The sequence below is a fragment of the Empidonax traillii genome, unplaced genomic scaffold (genome assembly GCF_003031625.1).
Source record: "Empidonax traillii isolate 1590-97213 ecotype Southwest subspecies unplaced genomic scaffold, ASM303162v1 scaffold96:size1206935, whole genome shotgun sequence".
Classification (NCBI taxonomy): Eukaryota; Metazoa; Chordata; class Aves; order Passeriformes; family Tyrannidae; genus Empidonax; species Empidonax traillii.
The window spans coordinates 280759-294647 of NW_020955289.1; positions in this window are offsets into that span (position 1 = coordinate 280759).

Sequence of the window (13889 nt, forward strand, 5' to 3'; positions counted from 1 at the left end):
ACCTGAAACATTAACAGAGCCTCACACAAAAGCAGAACAAAGTAGGAATAGGAACACTTAGAGAAAGTTAATAATCAGGTATAGTTTTGTTTTCAAAAGGTATTAGGCCTACATTTCTTGATTCCCAGTTATATCATTCTAAAAAGTTCTTCCCAAGATCCCTGGGAAAAAAATCTTACCTGTGGCCTGAGCAGAACTCTAGAGGAATGTGTAAGTATCGTGGTGACGCTGGTGGACATGAAACGCTGCTCTGGGGAGCCAGAGGATATGGACTATGGACTCCAAGTACACTCTAGGGCACAGGCAAGAGGTCTGATTGCAGGGTAAAGCAACAGTCACAGACCATGAATATGCTCACCCAGTCCCGACCCTGTGAGCAAAAAGGTCCTGAGATAACAAGTGCTGCCCATAAAGGGCTACAGTATCCCTAAGATGGGATACTTTGCATTCTGAGGTCTGATCCAGGAATGATGGCATTCTGAAGCAGCATAAAATGATGGTTTTTTACAGACTTGTAATGCTAAAACAAAAGTCGGAAGTATTGAAAATCTCATAGGGCACCCAAACCATCCTGTAGTGCCAAAGAGTTCTGCTGACACACACCAAAGTTGGTAGCAGCATACCACCTGGGCTTTTCCAGTGCTTCACTCAAATTTCAAAATCTTACCAAGGTTTGTCCATGACATCCATGTGTTGTAGCATTGCAATATTGTATATTTTATAAGTTATGGGGAAATCCATTCAAAAGGGAAAGTTCTGAATTCCATTGCAGAGTTTCTTTGTTTCAAATTGCCAAGAAATAAGCAAGTAGGAAAGGGAGTTATGAGTGCTTTGCCTGCTTCATGCTTTTTATGCCACTTTGAATCATGAGAGGCAAACTTCATTGTATGTTTAAAGTCTTTAAAGATATATATTATTAACAAAACCAGGATTTTTACAATCAGTGAACATTTGTTTGGTTTCCCCCTCGCCTCCTCCCTCCCTACCCAACCCCCCAGCCATCACACACAATTTTAGGAGAATATTTTGTTGGCTATAATTAAACTATGTGTGTTAATTAGGATTAGATTTTAAATTCACTGCTTGGGAAGTACAAAAAATACAGGATCTGAATGAGCCCAAATTGAGATGACACTTGAATTTTCACAGATGTTTCCATAATCCTAATTTCAAATTGATTGTACTTCCTGAACAGTGAGAAGCCATTTTCAGTTATTTATTCAGATATGAACTACTTTTTTTCAGTGGGTAGAAAATATTCAGTCCTATAGTTAACTCCTGAAAATAAATGGGTATCAAAGAAGATTTTGACTAGCAAGAAGTAAGTGGTTCCACAAAACTAAAGTACCAATATCAGAAGGAAGACATCTCTAAGTATATGCAGAACCTCTGGTTCATAAAGATTACTACTGTTGTTGTTGGAGGACACAGGAGGTTGGTCCACCATGCCAGTATGTGCCACCATACATTTACACTCCTATGCTCAGAGTGGAGATCTGTAGAATCTGTCATACAAAGCCAGAGCAACCTGGCTCTGCACCAAGAAAGCCTAAATTATTCATCATGAAACCAAGTAGAGCCTGAGGGTTACTTTGACTTAATGGCAGCTGGCAACGGCCCCAAGGGACTAAAATAGCAGCCATTAACCCACATGCTCAGTTGATCTTTTTCCTTCTCTTTTATCACAGTCTCTAAACCAATGTCAGAGAGGGTTGGTATCTCACTCTCTACAGGCATGATCTCCTCTTGCCTAGCAGCTGATGGAGCCTACCAGAGGAATGGCATGGCACAAGAATAGCATGCTACATGAACCAATTCAGCACAATAACTTCCTTCACAACAGATAGCCTGGTAACATTGGACCAACAGTTAGCCTGGTAACATTGGCCCCAGATTTACACACTGGCTGCATAAAGGGGCTTATCACTATTATTCATGTATGTCCTTCTGGTCTGGCCAAGCCTTAGAATTCTTGCTGAAGGAATTCATGAAATTTAGAGCCCAATCCGACCTGGTTTGGGAATAGTCCTAAATGATGTAACCCATACTTTGTTCCTGGACACATCTGTGGTACAGAATGTTCCAAAAACATCAGAAAGGATATGTCTGAGCAAGTTATTCATTTTCTTTCTAAAAATTTTTAAAATAATTAATAACTTTTAGCAGTGAGTTGGGCTGGGCTTGTGCAGACAGTTTTAATACAAGCTTTGCTTTGCTAGTGATCTGTAACATAAAACCAAGTAAGTAAAAATTAATCTCTCTTTTCACACACACACAAAAAAACTATTCCTTTTTTCTTGTTGAAATCTTATTCCAAATGTGAGTGAGTTCCACCAACTTGTTCTTAAAGAACATGATAAGAAAATAGCATGACTTTGACGCAACTACTTATTCTTACATGTGGTGTATTTATGTTTTCATGTTATACTATGAGCTTCTTTTTTTTAAATTTAGGTCACGGTCCGTTATTGGCTCTTGTCAGAGATTCCCTAGTCTATGTTTATACGTACCCTCAGTGTAAATTCAGAATGGCATTACTTAAATCTGTAAAAAAATCTATAGTACCTTTGTGCAGCATGGCGCCTTGGAACCACATTCTACAAAATAGCATGCTGCACAAAAGTACCAACTATCATTAAGAAGAAAAGACAGAAGGAAAATCGTGTGTGGATCAGTTGGCCCTGGAGGCAACTATTTACTTCAGAAGCAAAATCAAGGAGACCTAGTAGGAGTCACAAATCAATACTGTCTTTCGATTCGCATTTGTAGAGCCAAGCATCTTGAGTCAGTTGCATCCACACTGCCCTCAAGGCAAACCAGCCCTAAATCTGTACCTGAATTGCCTGGGGAGCTTCTGCCTTTCTTGGGACCCAAATTAGATTGGGAGGCAAACGCTGATGCTGGGAACAGGCAGATAATTCAGCATCAAGTACAAGTCTGAACTTCAGGTTAACGTAAAGCCAAACTACATCTCTACCTGTAGTAGGGTTCAAAATCAGGACCCTGTAAAGTAGGCATACACTTAGTACTAACAAGTAGCTGCAATAAAAAATAACATATATTTGTTTTTCACAATCTCATAGCTTCTTCTTATCATTAAGAACAAGAACAGCTCTTCCCAGTTTGCCTAGGAGCAATTATTCAATCTAGAATAATGAAGACAAGAAACTCTTTAGCAACCGCTATCATGCACCATTCACCACCATCAGCAAAAATGGCACCTTTGACTCCCATACAATTGATTAAAGTTTAAGTCCATAAAAGCTGCCCTCACATCATATTTAGTGTTACTTATTTCATTAAATGTCAGATTAACTGGTAATTAGTTCAATAGAATTACTAAATATTATTACTTCATATAAAATGCTCCATAACCTTTCTGCACATCAAAGCATGTGATTTACACCAAAATCATTACATGTCAGTGCTTCTGTGCATCAGTATAAAATCAAGATGCCATACAGTGTATTCAGCTAAAATGAAGTCCCTTCCTTGATTCCTCCTCTTCAGTTTTTCTGTGTATGCACTTCAATATTTCTGAGAATTTTAGGCTAACGGTATCTGTGGTCTGAACATTGCCTAAAATAGACATCTTCAGATGCAGTTCTAGCAGTGCAAACAGTAATAACAACAAAATACCTTTCAGTGATCTTATAATTGTAAACCTAAAGGCTCTATCCTGCCTTACACAGCCAATCTCTATTGACTGCAGTGGGAGTCACATGAAACCGAGGCCAGAATTTGGCCTACGGGTAAGGAAGTAGTGCCAGCAAACTGTTTCCACTGAAAAGTCAAAACAAGTTTATCAAGTAAACAAAGTGGATTTCCTGAAAATGACAACAGGTATAGGTGTAATTTCAAGACTAACTTGAGGGTTTCATCAGCCCTCTTTTTTTTCTCTGTCTTTTGAGAAACAACTCATTTTATCAGAAACTGCATGTGTGTGCATGTACGTGTGAACACAGAGTCACTACAAAAGTGAAGTGGTTACCAATCTGAGGTTTTTCTCTTTTACTTCCTGGCTGTGTAAGCCTTTTTCTTTTTCTTTTATTACTGTAATTATAAAATTAAGGGAGGGAGTGTCATGTTGACCATCACATGCAGGATTTTTACCACAAAACTTTATCAGTACCTTTTCAGGTACATGAGTGCATACGATTACAAATGCTCAAGACACACACACACACACACACACACACACACAGAGCAATATGCACAAATAAATACATTGTGGTACAGCTGTGGTAACTGCAAATAGCCCAGTGTAGTTGTATAGCTATTTGCAGTAGGTTGTATTCAACAATATTCCATGAACACCTGGCAAAAGCAAAGAAAAATGCAAATTCTTACATGCACGGACCTATTAGTGGCTTTATCAGAAAATGCAGTCCAGTATTTGATAGGTAAAAGATGTAAATACTGTAGAACTGCAGAACTTTATAAAGCATTTCTAAATCTTTTAGTAAAAGATGGTCTATATTGTGAAGCTTTGGTACCACTTCTAACATCTTTATTTACTGAACCACCTCTGAGATTCAAAAATACTCAATCCATGCCTTAAATGGTAAGTTCATATCTGTTAAGTAATAACAGCACAGTAAAATGTATACTTACACTGCAGATTAATCTAATAGACTGTACCTCAAAGGAAGGTTTTTGGTTGGTCTGTTGTGTCTATGTCTGCCTGACAAACAGTTCCAGGAAGGTTATTTTTATTTTAGACATCTTACTGAGAAGTTCTTCTTGGTACCATAACTTTCTTCTTTTAGTAAAAGTAGATTTTTTTTTTTCCTAAAATTAACAAATCAGAAAGTTGCTGACTTTCTGGAAACTGCTGCTGAAAATAATAAATCCACAAAAAGAAAAACAGTAGTTTAATTTGAAAAAAAAAAAAAAAAAAAAAAGGTTGATTTCATAGAAAAGGGAGATTTGGCAGATACCGCCCTTTTGAAGCAAAGGTAAAGTCACAATCTAACACCTGACCTAAATACCGTGTTTACATATTAAACAAGTGTCTTGGAGGAACAAGTCTCATGATACCTTGCATAATTTCACAGACAGTGACACTATGGAAGAAACCCAACTCGAATCCTTATCATTGGCTTCCTGGAGCACAAGCAAAACCACTTTTCAGTAGCCAGCTCTGCTCCCTCTCCTGTCCAACCTCTGGCCCCAGCCCTTCCTTTCTCATCCACCTCCCTGCCTAAGAAAGCTGAAAAGCTTCTGCTCTCTAAGATTGCTGGATACACAGAGATACCTGAGTGAGTTTTATACCTCTGACTACGTGGCAGAACCACTCTGTCAAAACTGCTCTTTGGTTTCATCATGGAAAATCAGGGAGTGCTGAAACTTCGTATCTCCTTTTCTCTGAAGCCAGACTAGGCACAAGGGTTGTAGGGTTTGTGTTCATGTTTTTTAGGTGGCATCCTCTCATATTCAGTCCTCTTCACCTGTTGGTCACAACATTGTGGGGTAATAGTTAAGTCTGCAGTATGCACTTTTGGTTGCCTGCCTTCAGAGAGCTGAAGTCAGATTCCTTTAGTTAATCATGGTTTCCTGGAAAAATGTAGCATTAATTTTAAATTCAAATTATTGAAATATACAACTAGTAATTCATATTTTCTAATTAATAAATACTCTGTGCATGATGCATTAGTAACTCTATTAAATATTTATCTATAGATGGAGATATTGTGGATTATAATAAAGTGTAAAGGAGTTCTATTAGTTCTTTTTAAAGATAAATAAAACTGAAATTGTGATCAATATAATGAATACATGATGCTAAAATTCCTCTTGCCTTGCAAAACCAAATCTGCTTATGTGTTTTATGAAAAAAAATCTCATAAAAATGTTAGCAATATTTAAAAACAAAATACGTTAAATAAAAATAAAATCTACTATGGAAAGTAAATTTAAATATTTAATGATATAATTAAGTCTTATTAATGTAATGTTCTTTATTTTTTTAGATTAAAAATTCACAAGAATTGTCATCCTCTTTCATCCTAATCAGATGGTATGTTTGTCATAATTATTTGTTATGTATTTTCATTAACATTTGATGAATATTAACTTTGCAAAATAGAACAATCTTGTTCCTGAACAAATCAGCTGGAGCAATGTAAGGCCAAGTACCCTGTGCCTCTGTTGCAGCACCACTGAGAAGGTAGTAGAGCAACAGCAGGATTCTCACCAGCTTCGAGGACATTTCCATCCTGTCCGTCTCCAGGTGCTCCTTCATGTATGAAGACAAGTATGCTAAGTTTGGGTTCTCATGTCTGATTTGCATTTCTGGTCATCTGGGTCAGACTTTTAGCTATGGAAAACTGATGCAACTTCATAATTACCCCAGTTCAGAGAGGGTAAAACTCCACAAAGTCTCTCCTCAGTCATCTTCTCCTGTTGCTGCCTCTCCCTACAAGCCTCCTCAGAGCCCAGCTCACCATCAAGCCTCTAGTTACAGCTCCAACAAGCGCAGGGCAGGTTTGAAGGAAGCTACGTGATACTTTCAAAAATGCTTAAGGTCTAACATCCCCCTGCTTTCCAAGTCTGCTAAGCATCATTCCTCTGGAAAATTATTACATACAGGCAGCATCCAGCCCTTAGCTGGGCACACTGCCTGTGCAGTAGTAGGGATGCCCACAGTCAATAGAGGCAGTGAAAAATGAGATCCTCTCTCTACTGAGGGCTCTATTTATCTTCTGGGTCTCCTGTCTTGCACCATTCATATCATTGGTACCCCCATGTCCAGTAACACATGACTCAACATGGGAAGAGTTTGGATGAAATGGTGGCCTTTTGTGTTATTTTAATATGTTATTTTAAAATAGTTTTGAAACATTTACAGATCTGCACACAAGCTTGTTACTTACTTTAGCAAAGCCACTGTAATATCACCCCATGACTGTTAACATGCATCTCTAAGACAACATAAAAACACTTTGAGTTGAATAAAGAGAAAGATAAAATATTATTAGAGACTGTGGATATAGGCAGTAGGTCCTACATTCCACCAATGCTATATACACAAAACTGTGGCATCAGATAATTTTTAAAGACTTGATTTTTGTCTCCTTTTTAATTATGAAGAATAAAATAAAATTGAATGACTGAAAGGAATAAATGAAGTATCAGGAATTTTTTACATAGAAGCTCCTTATTAAAATTACTGTTTTCTTCAACAGCTTATTTAATTTCTCCTAAGCAGGTTTTTACTTGTTCTGCTCCTACTAATGTACAGGTATCAGATGTGTTAATATGACACCTCATGGGTCACACCCTGAGCTTGAAGAACTACTTTAACCTCTTCCTTGCCCTGTGGACATAGCTTGCATCTTCTCCCATGGGGCTGCTCGCCCTGACCTACAGAGGTGTGACTTGCCGTAAAAGGATGCATCAGCTGTCAGGAGGCATCAGGGTTCATCTGTCCTCTTCACCCTCTGCACAACTCCATGAGATACTTCTTCACTGCTCTGACTGCAGCTCAAGCAAGGGAGGTGATCACAGGCCAAAACTAAAGCATGACTTTATTATCTGTTGCCATTGATTTGTGTGTTGTCCATTTAAGTTAGTGGAGATTGGACATTGCACAAGAATTTGTTTAAGACAGAGAAAATGCTCATTTCCCCTGCAACATATCTGTCTCTAATAGACACATACACTATGAAGGTATTTTCATGAACTCACCAAGTATGGAAACTGTCTATATCCTACAGAATGAGCCAATTAGCTGAGGTCTTGTTTTATAGTGTCATTATGGCTGGAAATAAGTTTTATCTGACAACTTGAAAAACACAGAGGAAGAGGCATTAAAGAATCAGAGGTATGACGGGAGTCACAGAGGGAACAGCTACTAGAAAGCACAGACAAGGGGTGAACAGCACTCAGGAAGCAGGTGGTGGACGGGATCAGAGGCAGGGGAGCTAGAGAGGAGAGGGATGCTTGTGTAAATTTTTCGTGTTACCCACACAAACTCACACTGTAGCTGAGTCACAAGACAATGGGGAAGCCATGATTTCCAAGTAAACTTTAGGAGAAAAGAGTAATACTCTCGTTATCTTAATAGTCACTTTATGGTAAAAATATCTTCACTGGCCACCCTCCAGTGGCCAGTTATTAAATCTGTGTACTATATAGGCATTTGTGAGCAGACAATAAACTGTCTGCCTTTGTTTCCCTTTAAATCACTTGGAGACATCTTTCCACTGTCTACTGTTTAGAGCAAGCAGGTAAGGGTCGAGGGACTAGAAATTAACTTCCAGTTTGAGCTACTGACTCACTATGTGACCTAGAACAATAAAATAGGGTGGCAAAATCCCCTCACTTCCCCAGCATTACCGTTTTGTGCCTCTGAGCCCCTTGCTGTGTAATGGGAACAGAAAGCATTTGGGGGGATTCTCTCAGATCAAGAAGGGAAATATGCTTGATCTGGGTAAGGTTAATTGTCTTTCTGTTTATTATATGTAGGTGCCACGACTCCACAGGCAGGTTTGAGCATTTTTTGCAATTAAGTTCAGAAACAGTCCTCTGACTTAGCAGACCTCTGAAGGTAAAAGCTGGTCATTTAATGTGGACAGAGCATGCACCTGCCAAGGGTGGGACCACAGATCTCTCTCTGTAGTTGTTGAGTTTCAGTAGTATTTGCCTTTTTTGCATTTCACTTTCCCTTTGAAAATTTGGAGGTTTTATTAACATAAAAAAGCCTGAGGAAATTTTGTGGGCTGTATTTTAGGGAGAATTCTGACACAAGATATGGATCTTTTCCAGCAGTTAACGCCTTCTCAGAGTCTGTTGAGACAGCTGAACAAAAGAGGCAAACCTCACAATGGCTAAATCCCTTACAATCACTTTAACCCAAACCAAAATAGTAAAACAGATATATAGGCAACTAAATGCTTGTGATCCTGAGGACTTCAGTTAAGCACTCCTTGCATTTTGATCAAACCTTTACTCTCAGGCAAACATGTCAAATCCCCAATGTATTGCTTTAAGTCTTCGGTAGAATTGGTGGAAGGGACTTTTTTATGCTCCAGTCAGCTACAAAGACAATGGAAGAATGAGCTGTGAAGCACAGTCACACTGGGCATCGATTCCTTGACTTTCCTGTTCTGAAGACATAAGGGATAGAGGTAGAGAAGAAGATGGTCTACTTTTTCAGGGTTATAAGCTTTTTCTTATACCTCCTTTGTTGATTTAACCTTCCCGTTCTGAAACACACAGCCTGGATCTGTAAGCCATCCCTTATTTAAAGCAAACCTGGTGCTGCCTCTGAAGCTTTACCATGAAATTTTGTTTATAAGGAAGAGATTATAAGGGTTTGTAAGGGGAGATTAGGAAGAGACTTCTCCGTTTCTTCTTCCTCCTTGTGCACAAATTGTGTAAAGAGCATTTACATTTTCCTTCGGCTTTCATCCTTAAAAGAAAATTTTAAAAAAAGGCAGAAATTAGGCTGGCTATTCCTACGAGCTGTTTAGCAATACTGTCCAGCAGCAGAAGAGGAATACACCACGCCTTCCATTTTCTCAGTGAAAGTGGGAACACCGAGGAAATGTCTCCTGGAGGTTTTTTAGTATTGCAGCTCCAATGTACCTCCAACAAGGCAACAAGATACAATCTAATCTACAGTGAACAATCAGTGAGGTAATTAAAGAAAAAGACTAAAAGAGAGGAACACAAGTATATTCCCAGGCTTTTGATGTTGTCTTTGGTACGTATTATTCTCCCTTTGACACCTCTTAGATCACCCATTAACAATAAAAGGAGCCATGCCCATCCACTAGTTACTAATAAAGTCCATTCTATGATTATATTTCAGAGATAAACGTTATTGATTAAAGGTACGAAGAAACAATAATCACATTTTAGCTGAATCATTTTCCACTTCATCTGTAATTTTATTATCACTTCACCGAAAGGCAACAAAGATGCTTAAGTTAATGAAAAGCTTAAGGTGTATCAAGCAAATTAATAAGAAAGAGAATTCCAAAGAGAAAAATGCCTTTATTGAGGTGCAAAATGGCAGAGTCACAAAATTACTTAATTGCTACAGCCAGCTTAGTTTCCAGTGTCAGTAGCAGTGAAGGAGTTAATACTTGAGTGTTAATCAGACGGAGAATTTCTTTGTGACATAAAGTGCTTGTAGATAAGCAGTAATATGCCTTGTTTTACAGGTTTTCTGTAGCTGGGGCAGGGTCCCTTGCTGCACAGCATATATTGAGAAAGACACAGATACACAGAACAGAGGTAATAGCTTTCCATGTCACAGCAGTATAAACCAGACAGTTTTTATAAACTGGAAACATGGCTTTAATAGTAGTTCTATACAAGAAATATCTCTGTGAAAATAGAAATATAGATGGGAATTTTTTTTCCCTCGTCCTAACCAGAGGTAAAAAGCAAAGCCAAGCAACCCACATAAATTTATTCTCAAGCCTCACGGGAAACCCCACAGGTGAATTATGAGTCATAATAAGAATTATTTGTTGCACTACGGTATGCAATCAATCAGCAATCCAGACACAGAAGATTTTTACCCTCTGTCTCTATCAGATAAACCCTATAACCCTTTCAGAGGACTTTAAACCAGATGTAAATTGACGTGAAGCATGAGCAACTCCCAATACAGCCACATTCAGAGTGACACTTCCCCTCCTTCGGGGGTTCTCAAACTTCTTCCATTCAGTATATCAAAGGTACCAAAACAGAATACATGAAAAAGAAAAAAAAAAAAAAAAATCTTATCTGCAGATGTTCCCAGCTGCACAGTCTGATGGTTCCTGGACAGGTGGAAAATCCTGACAGAGGAATGAGAAGAATCTGGGGGTTAGTGAGTGATGTAATGTCCTAGAAAATAGTGAATGGCCAAGTTTTTCAAGGAAGTGCTGCTGAGAAGACAAGATACTGGCAATATATGCATGTACTTATCTCTCCTGAAGCCACACAGGCTTTCAAATGAAACATGAAGTGGAGGAAATATCCTACAGAGCAAATAGTGGAGTAAGAGTGAAAATGCAGAAATCATAAGGAAATTCTCACTTTTTCCTCTATCTCTTGCTTGTCACAGAGTGTCACAGATACTAACAGTCAAATATTATAGATGCTTTTATGCAATGCTCCAGAACACCAAAGTTGAGACTCTGTAACTCCTCATCAAGGAGAGCGTATTAGACAACAGCATCTCTGCTACTACACATCAATTTATATTTTCCCTCTGAAAACCCCAACCCAACATTTGTCATGATCTTCTATAGCACAGAGGAAGACATGGAATACACTGAAAAAGGAAGAGGTTCCATGAACAATAAAAACCATTAAGTTAGGTTCTTTATGGGTTTGGTTTTGAGATTATCTAAACAAAAAGTGTCCTAAACAAAGGGAGTATTAAGAATGCTATCCAGGCTCTGATTCATACCATTTGAGATCTCTGCATTTTGGGTAAATGTGTGTGAAATATGTAAAAGGACTCTGGACCACAGACACTGTATCCTCCACATATCACCCAGGGAAGCCCAACTAACCACAGCAGCACTCTCATGAAGAACCTTCCCCTGTTCATCCCCAAGGGCAACTTCATAGCCCACAAATTCCACAACCGTCTGATCACATTTACATTTTTCCAGCTTGGCAAACAGGTTATTATGGTGGAGGCATTTGAGGACAAGTTGAACATGCCAACTGTTGTTTCTGGGTTCCCAAAATAAATGTGGGTGTCATCCAGACATGCTGCTACATCCTAGTCTAACATCTTCCTCTCAAAGTTGTAAATAAAATGCTGGAATGTTGCTAGAGCATTAGAATGCCAAGGGACAGGACAGGCTTTACCAGTACCAACTGCAGAAAGCATTGTGCTCTCAGCGCCCTGTCAGATGAGTTTATGCTCCCTGAAAAGGCATGTTTGTTCAAGAGTTTTAAATAGTTAATTAATAATATGCAGAGGCTATTAACTCTCAACTGTAGTTAAAGCAGGGCTCAGTCACCTACAGTAAGTTTCAAGAGGCCAGAACTTTATTTGACAGAGTCGTGGTCATCCACTTAAGGCATCAAAATGCAAATTCCTTGGCAATCCTTTAAATTAGGTAGTTCCCTGTACCCCCAGCTTCTGGGTCAGATAGTAAATATCTTCTAGAGCTTCAGATCAGAGGTTAACAGGTGGAGCATGGTATCTGCACTCTCCTATTACACCTGTCAGAAAGACTTTACTATTTCACAGGCAGTTAGTCTCATCAGCTTATGGCTCCAGTGTCAGGCACCAGCAATTACATAAAACTTCCAATTTGCTGTGTCCTGTTATGAGGGAATCTGAGTCTCTCAAATATGATGATCAAAAGAAATGCAACAGCAATATTCTGAACTGAATCAGATTCTGTGGAAAGAGCTGTGGATGAACCCAGAATTGCTGGGCATGATGGGGCAATATGCAGAATGTATCAATTCAAACAGAAGTGATTTACTATGGCTTTGAATAGTGAATCATGAAACTCAGGCCTTAACATTAATAAGCATGAGCAGAACAGACAGCTATCAGTTGACTCTAACATCACACTTTAACTGAGAAAAAACAGTTTATGCTGTCTTAGAAATCCAAAATTCAATCTATATTCAAAAAATTCCTGGATATCCTTTATTAGATGAAGAGGAAAAAAGAAGGGCAAAGGAAAAGGAAAAGACTGAAATACTTAATGCCTTCTTTGCCTCGGTCTTTAACAGTAAGACCAGTTGTTCTCTGGGTTCCCCACCCTCACTGAACTGGAAGACAGGAACAGGGAGCAGAATGAAGCTCCCATAATCCCAGGGAAAATGGTCAGTGACCTGCTACACCATTTAGACACCCACAAATCTATGGGGATAGATGGGATTCACCCAAGGGTATTGAGGCAGCTGGCAGAATTGCTCACTGAGCCATTGCTTGGCAGCCCTGGCTCACCAGATCCCAGTTGACCGGAGGTTAACAAATCTACACCCATCTACAAGAAGTTCAGGAAGGAGGATCCAGGGAGCCACACACATGTCAGTCTGATTGCAGTGCCAGAGAAGGTTACAGAGCAGCTCATCTTGAGAGCCATCACACAGTACATACAGGGAAACCAGGGAATCAGGCCCAGACAGCATGGGTTTGTGAAAGGCAGGTCTTGCTGGACTAACCTGATCTCTTTCTATTATAAGGTGACTCACTTAGGGGATGAGGGAAAACCTGTGGATATTTACCTGGACAGGTAAAGCCTTTGATACCATTCCCCACACCATTCTCCTGGAGAAATTTGCTGTTAATGGCTTGGACAGGTGTAGATTTTGCTGGGTAAAAAACTGCCTGGAGAGCCAGGTCCAGAGAATGGTTGTGAATGGAGTTACATCCAGCTAGCAGTGGTGTTCTCCAGGGCTCAGTGTTGAGGCCAGCACTGTTTAATATCTTTATCAACAATCTGGACAAGGGAACTGAGTGAACCCTCAGTCAGTTCATAGATGATACCAAGCTGGGTGGGAGTGTTGATCTGCTGGAGGGTATACAGAGTGACCTGGACAGGCTGGATCAATGGACTAAGACCAATGGTAAGAAGTTCAACACAATCAAGTGCCATGTCCTGCACTTCAGCCACAACCCCATGCAGTGCTACAGGCTGGGGAAAGAGTGGCTGGAAAGTGGCCTGATAGAAAAGGACCTGGGGGTGTTGGTCAACAGCCAGCTGAACATGAGCCAGCTGTGTGCCAAGCTGGACAAGAAGGCCAAAGGCACCCTGCCTTGTACCAGCAGTAACTTGGCCAGCAGGGCAAGGTCACTGATTGTCCCGCTGTAGTCCACACTGGTGAGGCAGCACCTCAAATCCTGTTCAGTTCTGTGCCTGTCACTAGAAGAAAGACATTGAAGTGCTGGAGCATGTCTAGGGTAGGAC